Source organism: Stegastes partitus, unplaced genomic scaffold (assembly GCF_000690725.1).
Source record: "Stegastes partitus isolate 25-593 unplaced genomic scaffold, Stegastes_partitus-1.0.2 Scaffold2389, whole genome shotgun sequence".
NCBI classification, from domain to species: domain Eukaryota; kingdom Metazoa; phylum Chordata; class Actinopteri; family Pomacentridae; genus Stegastes; species Stegastes partitus.
This window is the reverse complement of record NW_007580120.1, coordinates 39,136-53,997: the sequence shown is the minus strand read 5'-3', so window position 1 is coordinate 53,997 and position 14,862 is coordinate 39,136. Positions and strand designations below refer to the sequence as shown.

The 14,862-nt window shown below is 45.3% G+C and overlaps 1 protein-coding gene across 1 annotated transcript in view; it reads left to right on the top strand.

Moving 5' to 3' along the window:
- Positions 1 to 12,115: 12,115 nt before the first annotated feature.
- fam222aa (family with sequence similarity 222 member Aa) overlaps positions 12,116 to 14,862 on the top strand; it is a 33,095-nt gene continuing 30,348 nt past the window's right edge. Inside the window, exon 1 of the mRNA XM_008305043.1 lies at positions 12,116 to 12,188. The gene's annotated coding sequence lies outside the window, so the exon portion shown is untranslated. The remainder of the gene's footprint in view (positions 12,189 to 14,862) is intronic.

Below are 14,862 nucleotides of genomic sequence, written 5' to 3'. Positions count from 1 at the left end.
TGTGTGTGTGTGTGTGTGTGTGTGTGTGTGTGTGTGTGTGTGTGTTACTCCAGATCTTCCAACCCCTCTAAGCCTGCATGCCCATTCTTGTGTGGACTTTATTACTGAAAGTGCAGCTTTTTATTCACGCAAATGAAAAGATATTTTAAAAACCAATTTACTGTCCACAGACTCCATTTATAGAATAATATGGTGTAGATGAAAACAAAAAAGGAAAACATTTTCATCTCCTGTCAAAGAAAAGACATGTATTTCTACATTAGCTGATATCATAGAAAAGCACAAAGCTACCTGGAAATATCGTCGGACACTTAAAGGAACGGGAAGGTTTTTTTTTCTCAAAGTCATGTCAACAGCAGCTCATTAGGTACCTGATCAAAGTGTTTCATATCAGGAAAAGTCTATAACAGTCCTTGTTTTAACACCTTTCATGTGCCGCTAAACAAAAGAGACATGCCCTTTCTTGTACTTTGCAGTTTTACATGATTTGATATAAAGCCAGTTGTCCCTGTGCCGAGATTTGTCTTGCACATCAGTGCCTGAGATGTGGCAACAGAGCATGAAAAGAGGAACATAAAACAAAAGCAAATGACTGTAGAGAAACAAACACACCCTTCAGCCAGTCAGTGTGAATGAACACAGGTAAAAAGCGATGCTCGCTTTCCAGCGGAGATGACGGTGTTGATGGGATCAGACGGGCAGCATTAGCCGGAATGGTTGTGTTTGTGTGTTTTGGCATTAGTGTCTGCAGGTAGCACTACCGGTGCGTTCTGCTTCATGTTGTCACCTGGTTTTGTGGCTACTGATAAACTACACACCATAACAGTTACTCTTTTGGCATTGAATGACTGACCCTCAGTCTTATTAACTGTACTGGCAAAGTCAGATGAGCATCTCTCAGTTTGTCTCTGGTCTGTTGATGTTTCCACAATGTCACGGTCAAATCCTCAAGACACAGACTTGTAAATTATTCAGGTTCTATCCTGGCCAACAACTGGTTTCCAGTTGTCAACGTTTTACTAACTATATATATATATATATACAGTCTGGGAAATGCCTGTTTATGAGAGCGACCTTGTCAAAGCTGATTAAATCATGAGACATATATTTCATTCAGTGAATACTTGTGTGACACAAGTGACGCCAGAATCCTCTTACTCAATATGATGCATTAAGTTTGTATCACACAAATGGATACAAACATCTTTAAATTGACTGACGTGTGGCAGTAAATTGTTTGCAATTTTATATACAGTGCCGGCTTTTTGTTTTCATGAACCGGAGCTTTAGCATTTTAATTCAAGTGTGTTTTCGCTTGACGCTGAAATCGACTATGTGATTGCATATGTGCGCTCCTGCAGGGCTCCTGATGAGCGGCGCACGTTAGCGAGTGCGTGTTTCTCTCCCCATTACTCCGCTGATGATTTTCCAGGTATGTTTGACTGTAGTCAAAGGTTTACCTGACCACTGCTTTCCTCGTGAAACCTTGGCAGCTCCTCATCAGGGTTATCTGCAGCCACTTAGTGCATGACGGACAGCAGCGATCCCCCGACCTCCTCCCTCTCTTCCCCTCTTACCCCCTGTCAGGCTGAATGGAAGTCACGTCTCACCAGGCCTTGAGGTTAATGTATAGTCTTTCATTTGGAAAGGTTAGGGGCGGCTGGTCCATTTTTTTCTTTTCCTTCTTTGAAAATGCTCTCGCGCATGTAAAATATAGTCAACAGGAACTGTGCAGTTTATATGCGGTTAATGAGTACACTAGTATGGACGGCCTGAGTGCTGTGCAGTTTATAGTTTGTTCCATAACCCAGCCAGAAAAGTGAGGGGAGGCATGCTCCTTCCAAAGAGTTCTTGGGGGAAGAAAGAGAATAAAGCAAATCTGACAAGCTCTCCAACAGCGAATTTGCTCTCCTTAAAAACAATGCCGCTCTTGCCTTCCTCATGGTCACATTGATTTGTTCTGGGTGACAGTGCAGGCTGCTGTGAAATCACCCCAGCGCCATTGATCTCAAGGAGAAGAGGAGGAGAGGGAATGAGAGCCTGGCGACAGAGAGCAACATGGGAAAATCCTCAGCGTGCCCTCTCCAACCTTAACCAGTAATAAAATGAAGGCCTTGGTTACTATCAGATCAGCCTCTGCTGTACTTCTTCAGCCACTGTATCGCAGTCTAGTCGGCACTTTGATTTGTTTTGGAGGCCCGTGCATGCTGTTTGATTTGCTATTGTGCCTCGCCATGTTTCACATTATCAGCTGAACTCTTTATTGCCACTGTTTTCCATGCCAGAAGCAAGGCTGTTTTTATCTCATGCAGGCCTCTGATTAATCTCTCCCTCTATGCTGGTCGGCTTTAATCTTGAATGGGAGATATCTGATTCTCCTCGGCTATTGAGGAAGATCAAACTTTAATGGAACAAGGAACTGCACATCATGCTAATCTCCATCTCCCTGCATTTTGGTTGACTGCTCTCCCTTGGGCTTTGTAGCTTTCTGCAGAAGCAGGAAATACATCAGACAGATAAGATGTTTTCTCTTCATGCTTTGGTAATTTATTCCCTGTTGACAATGGCCACCACTTTACATCTGTGCTGTTTGATTACCTGGTTGAGGGAACAGCGGGTAAAAGCAGGGGAATTGATTGACGCGTACAAATGGCTGTCCTGTACGACCCAAACATATGAAACTTTCCCAGAAGCTTTAATTGGGGTTTCTTCACAGTTCGGTCTTTCCACAGGCAAATGTGCGAGGCCTCTCTCTGGTTATTGACATGCGGGAGAAGGGGGCATGTGTAGCCTGAGGACAGATACGTCAGCTGCATGGATGCATCAAGGTTCAATGCTTTTGATTACACTACAGTCATTTCAGGAATTAGCTATTGACCGCTATTTTGTCCATTCACTTCCTCCATATCACTAATAATGGTGCACATTATGCTGACCGGCATACAGACAGTGAGTGGCTCCATGCATATTGTTGAAAATGGATAACACTTATGGGGTGTCACACCTCCCACAGACGGTTTGTGCCTGTGACAAAAAGAGGCTATTACCCAATTCTAAGGCGGTTGCTGTAAGGTAATGAAATTTCCACTGACTGGAGAAAACAATGTTGTCTGGTCTGGACTGTAATTGCAGAAGCCACCTCACCATTTTCCTGAGTTCAGTGTGAATGCAACACGATTTAATAAAACTCTGGAGATTTTTATCATTTATTGCCAGGCCTGGCAGCCGCATCAGGGAGAGTAAGCTGAGGCTTGCACAGATAAAACTCATTCAATTTACTTGTTGAATTTTAAACCAAGCCGGAGACCATTTACAAGAGAGGCAGCATATGACCCATAGGGAAATGTTTATGTGTTTGTATAGGGCTAGTGCAGGTCAGCCGTATTGTTAATATAAAGCCACCATTTCCTTAATCTAAATGGAGGAGTGCACTGGAATTTCCGTCATTTTCTCCCATGTTATTATTTGTGTCAAGAAAGGGTTGAAAATCCCTGGGATATTAGGCCCTGAGGCCAAAGAGCTTCTCTGTGCCTGCTTCCACTCACATACAAAAACATAGGAACATTGACATGAGGACATGTATGGACACACACACTCCCAGACACGCACACACACACACACACACATACACACTCGTAGCCCTGTTTTATTACCTCCTGCCTGCTGCTGGAATTGCTTTCCTCCCTCGAGTGAGCCAGGCAAAGCCGGCTTTATTGTGTTAACCTATTTGTGTGTCAAGAGCGATTGCAGCGTTCTTTATCTCTGTTTGTATTCGGACGGGGAGACGGCAGAGAGAGAGAGCGAGGGAGTGAGGAAGAGGGAGAGAGAGAGTGGCGGAGAAAAGGAGGGAGGTTTTTCTTTTTCTTTTTTTTTCTTTTTTTTTTTGCACAGGAGCCAGGCGAGCCACCGGAGTTAGACGGATGGCCGGTCACCTCGCTCCACTCTGGAGGATAATGACTGGTTGCTTAGCAATGACCCACCCCCACCCACTTCCCAGACTTGCATCCTCAGTAATCACTTTTTTCCTCTAAAAGATTTCATATATAATTATAATGGGTCTTTTCATTTATTTAGCGGAGTGGGATGAGGGTGCGTGCTGGAGTTGGGAGATTTTTTTTGTGTGTGTGTGTTGTGGTGCTTATCAACGCCTCGCTTTTGTGGAAAGCAAAATTGTGCTTGTGTGTGTTTGTCAGAAAGTGTTTGTATCTACTTTGTTGGTGGAGTTTGACCGGGATTACGACTAGGCCAAAGCTATATTTCCTGCTGGATAGCTGCTGCTGTATAACCTTTGACCTGCGTAATGCTGCAGTTGCAACATGGTACACAAGTAGATGCACGGCGCAAACACACACATTCATATATTCATGTTTTTTGATGGGCGACCAGAGGCTACGAGCGCTGCTTCTTGTGAGCTCCTAGTTTTATTAACATTTTTATTGAGTTGAACAAATTGCTGACCTTTTTTGGCATAATGAATAGCCCGGCCTGCTTACGACAAATTCGAGTTCTGGCAGAAGTGACTGGAATCAATCCAAGCTGTTTAACTCATGATTTGCAGTGTGTTTATTCAGCAGGTGACAACATTTAATACTGCTGAGTGTTTTCCAACATTTCAGCTCTTTTTCAGCAGTTTTTTTTTTCCTCCTTAGTGCTCAGCCAGGATGCTGCTCTATAAACTGTGATCTGCACTGTTCTCTCGCAGGTCTCGATAATTTTGGGCAACTGTGTTTTTAAGTGCCAGAATAAAGGTATAATATCTGAACATGACCCCAATTTAAACTGCCTTTCATCACCAGCAGCCACTGATGTTGGCACAAAGTCCGGAGTCGTTTTAATGCTCAGCCAATTATCCTCTGTGCTTTTGAAAATAGATTTTTTTTTTTCTCCCCCTTCCCTCTTTTTTACGAAGAAGTAAAAAATTAATTTGAAATTCCCTGTGAAGTTCATATTAAACTTTTACTTGTTTATGATGATAAAAAGTCGCGGCTGCTCAAACAGACCTCGTGGATCAAATTAAATGTTTCGACTGGCGCTCGTGTTGCCAGTTGGTGGTGCATTTGTTCTTTTTTTTTTTTTGGATTGACAAATTACAATTACAGCTTACAAAAAAAAATAAAAAATCTGTTTTGTTATTGGAGCTTCTTTAAAAAACATCAGCCGTGTCTGATATTTGCCCATCTGTGCTCTCTCCCCATATCCTGTTCGGTGCCATCTTTCCTTATCCAGGCTCATGCACCATTGCTAAAATTGACAGCTTTGCACGTCCTGGGAACTCCATACAGATAAACTAAACATACATCACTATCCCGCTCCCCCCATCTCCGTGGCATGCTTCTGTGGCTGCGTCTATAGGAACAGCTGTCCAGCTGTCACCGCAGCCAGCCAGTCAGCCGCTCTCCAAGGCAGCATCTGTAGAAACTGAGCGCACAAGGGCAGCCTGCCGTTCTCTGCTTGTCCCCATAGACCGTGGAAGTGTGTCAGGCCTTTTGGCTACACATTACCACTGACCACATCAACCGTATCACTGGGTTTTGATTGAACGTTATCTGCTCCTGTGCCACTTAAATAAGCCCTGCGAGGCATCAGACTGTTATTTTTTGTCATCAGGTTCCAGTGATCTGTCACTGAAGCGATTCATATTGTCACAACAGTTCCTAAAAACAAAACATGTGACCGTGTAGCCAAATAAACCACAGCACATTATCGTCCCCATTAATAGTCATCTGCCTCCGCGTGGATACCAGTGTATGGGTGTGTGTGTGCGCGCACGTGTGTGTAAACAAAATCCCAGCGAGCAAGGTGCAATGGCCTGGAACTGACGAGAACCCACTGGGAGAGTCTCTCCTTGATGTAGCCCCCCCACTCCTGCTCCCTCCTCCCTGCCATCTTTCCCTCCTGGCAGCAGAGCGACGGTGAGGCGGGCGGCGGCGGCGGCGGCGGAGGGGGGGGGCACAACCATGTGATTCGGGAGATGAACAGAGCTGCGGTCCCCTCTGTCAGCCACAAACTAGGATCAGGGAGATCGCATGGGACTCTCTCCTGGGATGAGCAAAGGGAAGAAGGGAGAAAGCAGCTGTTTAGTGTTTTTCTCGCACTTCTTCACCAGCTCACTTGTGTTTTTCTCCGCTCTGTCATCTTCTCCGAGGCTGTCATTAGCTTCTGTCGTGCATGTTTTTTTTTAAAGCTTATTTTTTTGGGGCAATATTTGCCTTCATGTGATGGCAGTCGAGATACGGAGAGGAAAAGCGAGGAGGGGGGAGAGAGAGAGAAGGAAATGACATGTAACGAAGGACCCCGGCTGGTAGTTGAGCCGTGGATTTTTACAGTTATGTGAAATGCGCCTTAACCATTAGACTGCTGAGCTCCCTGTGTTTTTTTGATGGGTTTGTCTTCCTGTAGACGTGGATGAGAGGAAATTTGTGTGCTCTAATCATTCCTCTGCTTCTTCTTGGATGTTTTTAGGAACTATTAAAGGGCTTGATTTCTTTATCAGTCCTCTTGATAACTGAGGGCCTCTCAGGCGTACCGTGCTTCTCCCCACAGACAGCTGCAGAGTCATACAGGCTGTGGGCGAAGTTTGATGGATCCTGTTTACTGGAGCTGAGAGAATGGCTGGGTATCTCAAATTAAGTGTCACTTAAAGCTTGTCTTTTAGTCAGCTTTCCATTTTGTTCCCCCATCTCTAGTGGCAGCACTGTGCTGCCAATTGTAACAGGGATTGAGAGGAAGACATTTGGTGATTACACATTCTGTCATGATTGAGGGGTGAAGCCAGCAAACTCCATGCAAAACCAAATTCCATATGGCTGCAGTGAAATCTCAGTTACTCTCAAACAGCCCCTGTCCCGATGACAGCGAAATCGCCTGCTCATGACTTATCGTTTTATCATTCAAATTTACCCCATTGATGCTTGCCGCTGTGATTGACAGCTGGGCTTGAAAGCCACAGCTATCTCAATTGAGCTGCGGCAGCCAGTTGGTAACCGTGACAATGGTCTCTCCTCTTTGCCTTGTTTTCACACATTTTCTGCTGTCACAGAAACCTCACTGATTGCTTCTTTGCCAAGACAGCATCCTATTAATCTTTTAAATAAGGGCCACAGCCCAGCAGTATTGTTTGCAGAAAACCAAGAGGACCTTGTGGGACCACACTGCAAAGGAAAAAGGGGGCAACTGGGGCTGAAGCTGTCTCATTGTGGCAGGAAAGCCGAGCCTCCTTAAAACCAACAATATTAGAAATCTAATAGCTGCTGTGGAGATAGATGGTGCTGAGGTCTGAATATAGCTAGCACTCTCTGGACTCACCTGATAACTCTGTGGGCTCTGTTGTCTCAGCTTTGCTCTCCAGGTGCATTCTGTGCTTTCATCTGCATCGAGGTGCTCTGAATAAAAGCCTCTGTGTTTATGGCCATTTTCTTTTTCTATGCACTTATTGATCCCTTTCAGTGTGGTTGGAATAGGTTTAATTTTTTTCAATTCTGGACTCAAATAGCATAACGGCAGCATATTCTGAAATGGCAAACCATTGATGTATTGTGATGTGACCTATACGGTAGAATAACAGTTCAAGCCTTTGTCCCACTGTACTTAGTCTAAAATCTATTTGAAGGATACACAAATGTGAGTGAAACAAGGCTGTCCTTGCACACATGTTTCTCACAACCCAGAAAAACACTCTCTCTCACCTCGATCTTAAAAAGGCTTTCTGCGCTGATTTTGTGGACTAGGCTTTTGTGTTTAATTAGGTGTGATTTGTGAATATTTCCCGAGTGGTAGGAAGTCTTTTTTTGAGTCTCTGTACTTTCTTGTCAAGTGGTTGTTAATGGAGAATTGCTGCAATGCTCCTGACACCCTCTGCTTTGTAATGAGTGCCTTCCTGTGCAAAATAGCCCCATAAACCAAACCTTTCAAGGATGAGGAACATGTGGCGGCACTATTTGGCGTCGTAGTCGCAGGAATGTTTATGCCTTATAAAGATACTGAAGTTAAGGGATCGCTGCATATCCTTCCTCGTATCTTTGTCTCCGTTCTGACCATGGAAACCCAGTGAAGCAGGGCAACCTAGATGACTAATTGACTCCCAGGTCAGAGCCACATGATAGCAAGACTGCTGGTCAATGGAAATGGATATACTTTCCCCTACAGCGAGCTATGTCTGCTTTGTGATCATCTGTGTGCTCACGCACTCGTGCATGCACGCACACACGTGAGCGATTGAGCGTGTTGCTATTCATAGCTGTCCATTCTGTGGCTCGCAGTTGCTCCTCCACTTTGAAAACTCCAAAATCAATCCATTAACAACAAATCCAGAACAATTTAACATCAGCGGCACTTTCCTTTGATCTCATGTGATGCTTCTGGGAGAAAATCTTGAGTTTGAAAAGTGAGGAATCATTCAAATGAAGTATTTGTTTTGTAATTATGTGCTTCAAAAACTAGAAGGAATTGTGGCCTAGTTTTGTAATAGTTTAAACGGTAACTACTTCAGTGTTTTATTAAAAAAAATAATAATAAAAAATGTCCTCAGGGCACTGCAACTGTTTCTCAGTGGTGAAGGTTTCCTCTCCTTTCTGTCTGTGTAGCCTCATCGCGGCGCTTTTATCAACAGTAAAGTTCTGTGTGCTTTATGTGCAGCTTTTTGTGCACAAAGACGCATGATTGTAACAGTTGGTCCTTGAAATGTGCGTTAAACTTCGAGTCTGTGTATATTCTCTGAATGTGCAAATGTGTGTGTGTAGGGATGTCTTTTTGTTCTTGTTTGTAGGTTAAACACAAACACTGCTGTCCCACATTCACACACAATCCCCTTCTCCACCTGAGTCTGATCCCCGGCAACCAGCCCGAGCGCCTCGCATGCAGCCACGAGCCTCCTCCTCCTCCTCCTCCTCCTCCTCCGCCCGTCATCCAAAAAAGATTCTCTCAGTTCCTCCAGTTTCAAAGTGCTCGCATAGCTCGACTGTGTCAAAGCATGCCCCTCCTCCCTGAACCCTCCTCCTGGAGACAGCACTCTTGACCTGCTGCCCCATTGTTTCCAGCGGGGATGGATGGGGAGCCGCCTCTGCCGGCGCGATCCTTTACTCAATAGCTGCTCCATCTGTTGACTGCGTGACTCTGGGTTACAAGCGGGGATTTTGCGCCGTCTGTGCGGGGTGTGAATGGAGCTATCTCAGGGGGCTTCCTGAATAGGGTTTTAAAACTGCAGTGGAAGGGTGTTGTGATGCCTCTTACACCCCACCCTCCACCCCTCCACCCATCATCAGCCCAACACAGCCGGCTGGGTGTGTGCAGGATGAGAGGCCTTCATTGTGCCTGTTCACAGGCCCCTAGGCAACAGGGTCACCTTGTCCCTAAACAAATGCTGCCCTCAGTGGGATTGTTGGCACTCCGAGTCCGCGTTTCTCTGTGTGTATGTGTGTGTGTGTGTGTGTGTGTAGGGGGAGTGGGTATTTGAGTATAAGAATGCATCATCAGGACGAGGGCAGAGGCCTTGGCTGTGAGGACATTTATCTAACATCTCTGCCTTTCACATCAAGACCTATTCAGTGCAACCCGTCTGCGTCAGGCTTTCAAAGGACATCACAGATACAGAGACACTCTGGGCTGCTTTACAGGTCAAACTGCTCTCACCGAGCATTTAGACCAACAAAGCTGCTGATGTCATTTTCTATTTCTCTTGTATATTCAGCTTAGAGAGGGAAAAAAAAGAGACCTTTGAAAACATTATCTGTGTTTTGTCTCTCATGAATTTGAGTTCTCTTGAAATGGTGGTGGAGCGCTGCTTTTGGGCTTTTGAGGCCGGTCCGTTCTGTGGTTCGTCCTCTTTAACAGAAGGTATTTGTGAGCAAAAACGAAATCTGTGGCTGTTTTGACAGCTGGTTCACCTTCAGTAATTAATGTTGAAATTGCAGTCTGCCAGACATTTGTGCTGAGGTCCTCTGTCTATCTGCGTGGGAGTTGTTATTTGGCATTTCCTCTTAAGTGAAAATAAGCAGGATCCTGCCCTCTGGGATCCTTTTCTTTCTCCTGAATAAAATTCCCATCAGCTAAAAAACCTGCAGTTGGGGTGATTTTGTTTTTGAAAATGCATTATTTTATTGCGATACAGATCCAGACAGTTGGCTGCTATAAGCTTTTGTCATTCTTATGCCCTGACTTGCTTTTTGCAGTGTAAATAAGTCAACTGCCGTTTAATTCAGTTAACTCTTTCTTTTGTTTGTATCTAATGGGGGATCCAACTCTTGCCAGGAGCTTAGTTCTGAAGAGGCACAAGCGAGCACCTTCATCCCTGGTTCTCTGTACGTCTCCTTTATCACAGAGCCACAGCCGCTGCTTCATCACCAGGGCCTGAACCCCTCAGCTGTCACAGGATGTCCCCAACACACCTTTACCCCAGTTAAGATGATTAAAGTAGCAGAATCGCTCTCCTCGGGTCCCCTGTACACGTGTTTCACCCCCCACCTTTCTCCTCAGGCTTAGAAAAGACTCAGCAAAAGTGAGCAACAGTATCAGACTGAGAAGGAGGCGGCTGGTTGGATGGGATGGAGCCCCCTCACCAGATGAGACGGAGTTAAAGGAGGAGGGGGCTGCTGAGTGAAATGAGTGGAGGTAGAAAACTGCAGTGACAGCAGAATGAATAAATTGAAAAATTCTCTCATTGTAAATTGTCTATTGCTCGTGACAAACGATCTGATAGGCGAGCGGCCCGGGTTTCCGACGCATCCGTCCCAATAGAGCTGTGAATAACTGGTCTATCTCCACACTGCTTAGCACTGGCCCCGCACTTAATAATTCATACAGTGTGAAATATTTTCCCCGGTACAGATATGCCAAAGAGCTGCCGCCAGCAGGCGGGGGCGGTGAGGAGGGTGTCCCTGCGGTGCTAATTTGGGGGATGGTGACGTGCATAGATTTCTAAGGGGGCTCTAGTTTAGAGGAGATGCCTCAGACACATTTGCTCTCCTGTATGCTCTGTCTGTTATTGGAAAGAGCCGAGCCGAAAGATGCAGAGAGTGAGAGCGAGAGAGTGCAGATGACATTTAACTCATGGCTGATCTGCCTGGAACCAGGAACAGAGAGGGGGGAAATACATTTCCATTTAAGCTGACTGAACACCGTTATCAGTGACTGCGGGGACAAAGTGAGGCTGTAAACCTGCTAAGTAGTTTTTGCTGTTTGCCCTGGTGAGTGTTGTGCTCGCAAGTTGACATCAGTGGCAGCAGGTGTCTGTGGACACCTGGTTCATGTCTCCTGTTTCCATCAGGTGACTCCTCCTGCCTCAGGCTCCTTTAGAGACTCAGCAGCCAAAAGCAACTCTCATGCTCCCTGACCTTATTGTCCCCTTCATTCAGAGCTCACACCACCTTATTCCCCATGACAGTGAAACCAAAGCTATAATGGCCATGCTCTCATGTGCGTGCGTGAGCATGTGCAGATGTGTAGATGTGTATGTGATAGAGTCATATTGCCATCGGTGTCGTTTATGCGCAACAGTGTTGTGCGGTTTTGCCTGACTCGTTCTGCAGCTCAGTCCTGTACAAACTGGGTTTTTATGGTTCGCATTCAGGCCCTGATACCAATTATGCAAACTATTAAAAATTTAAGGAGGACAGTCTTTTATAATTTAATCCTAAAGTAATAGATTCTATTAAAAATGCATGAGAGGAGCTTTATAGATGGAGCTAGAATTAGTGTCTATCAAAGACTCCAGTCAAGGATGCAGGGAGAATGGGCAGCAGGAGTGGCGGTATTGCCTCATTATTCAAATAGGATATGATTACCATAGAGCAGGAGTCCCTCAGAGCTGAAACAGAGCTCGCTGGCCACTGTGATCACGAACAGGAGGAGTCTAGTCGAGCTCCTCGGAGGGAGATCTCCCCTCTTTCTGTTGAAGTGAAACTGGGTTTAGATTTCCTGTCTTAACTTTCACAAATGGGATTCAAAGTGACATGTGATTTGTTGTGGTTTAAAGCACTCTGTCGTTGAAATACCCTTTGTCTTGTTGGGTTTCTCCTCCCTGTTGTTTCACTCGAGATTGTTTCTTGTCCTTGCTGAAAGCATGTAGAAGGTGTTCAAGCATGAAAACAGGAAGCCTGCAGTGTTGTAACTTAATGGCTCATGCTGCAAGCGAGAAGTAGACCTTTTACTGGCCTCGGTTCTCCCTGGTTTACCCCGCAGAGCTTCCTGAACAGGTGAGAAGCAGAGTAAAGACGTCCCAGTCTGACTTTACACAGTACGTGTGTGTCTTTTTTTTAACAAAGTCAACCATATTTGTGCTGTTTAACTTTTCAGGACCAACTTTTCAGTCATTTTGGTAAATGTTAGCTTTATACTGGCCTGACAGGGAGGTGCCATGGACAGTTTTTTCTGCATCACCAGTTTCATGGAGCACAGATAGTCGCTGGATTTAACTGTGTTGTCATTGTGATTTGCTTCAGTAATTACAGGTAGAGAACTGGAGTGATTCAGATACCATAGCAGCCTCTGAAAAGGCTCGGTGGTTATTAATGTGCTGCAAGAAATGGATTGAAAAAGCCAATAAAAATTGGAATCCTCATGAAGCTTATATGGATTTTAAGTTTTGCCTCAGAGGTAAATTCCTTGCCTTTTTGATGTAATGGTTGCCTGTTTATGGAATAAATCCAATGGGCTTAATCGATCATCTCCGTGGAAAGGTCAAGTGGAGAAGCTCTGGTGTTTGAAGTGCTTATCCCGTGGAGGAGTGCCAGAAATGTGACACCTCCTTATGAGTGGGCGGTGGCGGGCAGATTAGTGACGGACAGGGTGGCCCAGGGGGATGATTTAGGGAGATTCAGCTCTAAATACTCTGTGTATATCAGAGCGAGAGAAACTATAAGCTGCCTTCCCCCAATCCCTATTTTCAACAGAAAAGCATATTAGTAGATTAAAAAGAAAATTTCCAAAAAGCAGAGAGAAAAAAAAAAAAAGGAAAAAAATGGGGGGGTCACAGCTGGTGCTGAAAGGTGAACAAAAGTTTTGGTTTTAACCTCCTGTCCACGCTTTATGTTTAATGTTGCTTGAAGTTACCAGTTGGTTTCATCCCTCTGCAGTCTAATCTAATCTGGAGTGCGTGGCTGCGGGCAGCATCTGTGCTCCGAGTTGAAATAGGGCTTTCTCTCTGCCTAATCCTCTATCCAGGGATCACTCAGTAGGGTGAAGACAATTACCAGCCTGCTTTCTCATGCTAATGGAATCTCTAACTAGATCTTACAGAAAGAGGAAAAAATAGACGGAGGAAGAAGAGAAGCGGGGACAATGGCGCTGAAAGATGACCCAACTAAAATGGGTTTTTAGATTACCATTTAATTATTGATAGAGACCCAGTTGTAAGGCCTAAGGTCAGGATTTGGAGAGCATTTTCGAAGAGAAGAAACCGATTATGAAGTTATTTTGCTGTGTGTGTGTGTGTGCGCATGTGTGTGTGTGTGCGTTGGGTCAAAAAGTTGCTGAGACAGGGCTGATGTCACTAACATATCAGCAGCTGTGTGCCAGGTAGTCTGCCTTTCACCTTTTTATCACCTGCCTCCAGCAAGGTGTCTGGAGTGGTTTTAAATTGCATTAATATGCAGGAATTTATAGATTGCCTCCCTTGGCATTTCTGCAGGGAGGGGAAGAGAGTATTACAGTCTCCATCTGCACTAATTACTGGGTCTTGGCAGTGTTACCTGTCTCTTGTGAAGGACAAACCAAGGCACCAAGCAGTAACACACAGAGCAGAAGGGGCTCATCTGCTGGGGAGTCTTCAAGAAGAGGGATGTCTCCGGGGCCTTTTTACTCTGATATGTTTGATGTGTTGGGAGCCTTGACTACCATAAAAAATCTCTGCCAGCAACATCAATAAACTAAATGACTTCGTCCAACTTCCCTCATACAGAGTGGAGAGAGAAAAGCTAACAGGCTTGTGAAAAGCGTTAAATATATCAGCATATAATCCCGGTGAAAACTTAGATTGGCTGTCTGCGCCGTGTCGGGAGAAGTCACGGGAAGCTCAAGAAATAAATCTTAACAGATGTAGGCTGCCGTGTTCAGACGTGCATTTCTGAAACCTGAAACGGAAAAGCAAGTCTTTGGTCTACCAAATAAATCACAGGACCGACGAAATGTATCAAAAATCCTTGAGAGGGAGAAGATAATCAGTCTGCGCGTATGCCGTTATCTCCGTGATGACCTCGCTTCTCAATTCTCTCCGCGGCTGGTCAAACTCGCCGATAACACAAGGCCTTATCGGGTTTCTTTTGTCATGGAAAGCATCTACCATTTTAAATCATTACAACCTTCCCGCTTTCTCCCGTTCCTCGAGCCCCGACATCAAACACTCTGCCTTTCGAGACGACACAGGGATCAGTGCGTTAACTGTTTCAGGTAGCTCGCTCGCTGCCAGGTTTACCGGGGCTCCTCGCATCAAATCTGCATGCGGTAATTCCTCCGCTTGCTGTGGGTTTCTCAGGTCTCTGTATTTGTCTGTCAGCCTGTCAGAAAGACTTCTTGGATCGCTGCTGCACGAACATCTTGCTGATGTTTGCGCCATCTGTGCCTTTAGCCAGCAGGTGATTACCAACCGCAGGCTCACCTCCCACTCTGTCCAATTGGATTCCCTTTGCTGGCATGGTCAGGGCCAGCTTCGAGAGGGGGGGAAGGATGACAACAGCTGGATAGCACACATTATGGAGTAAAGGGAGAGGGGCTGCTGGGTCTCAGTGGTAGAAGCTGCAATAAGGAGGAAATATGTGGAAGGGAAAATGCCTGTTTCCCCTTCTTGGTTAGCTTAGCTGTGAGCACTTGTGTCATCCTCTCTTTTAGAGTCCTTAATATCCAGCAGAGCAAAAATGGCTTTGTCACACTTGA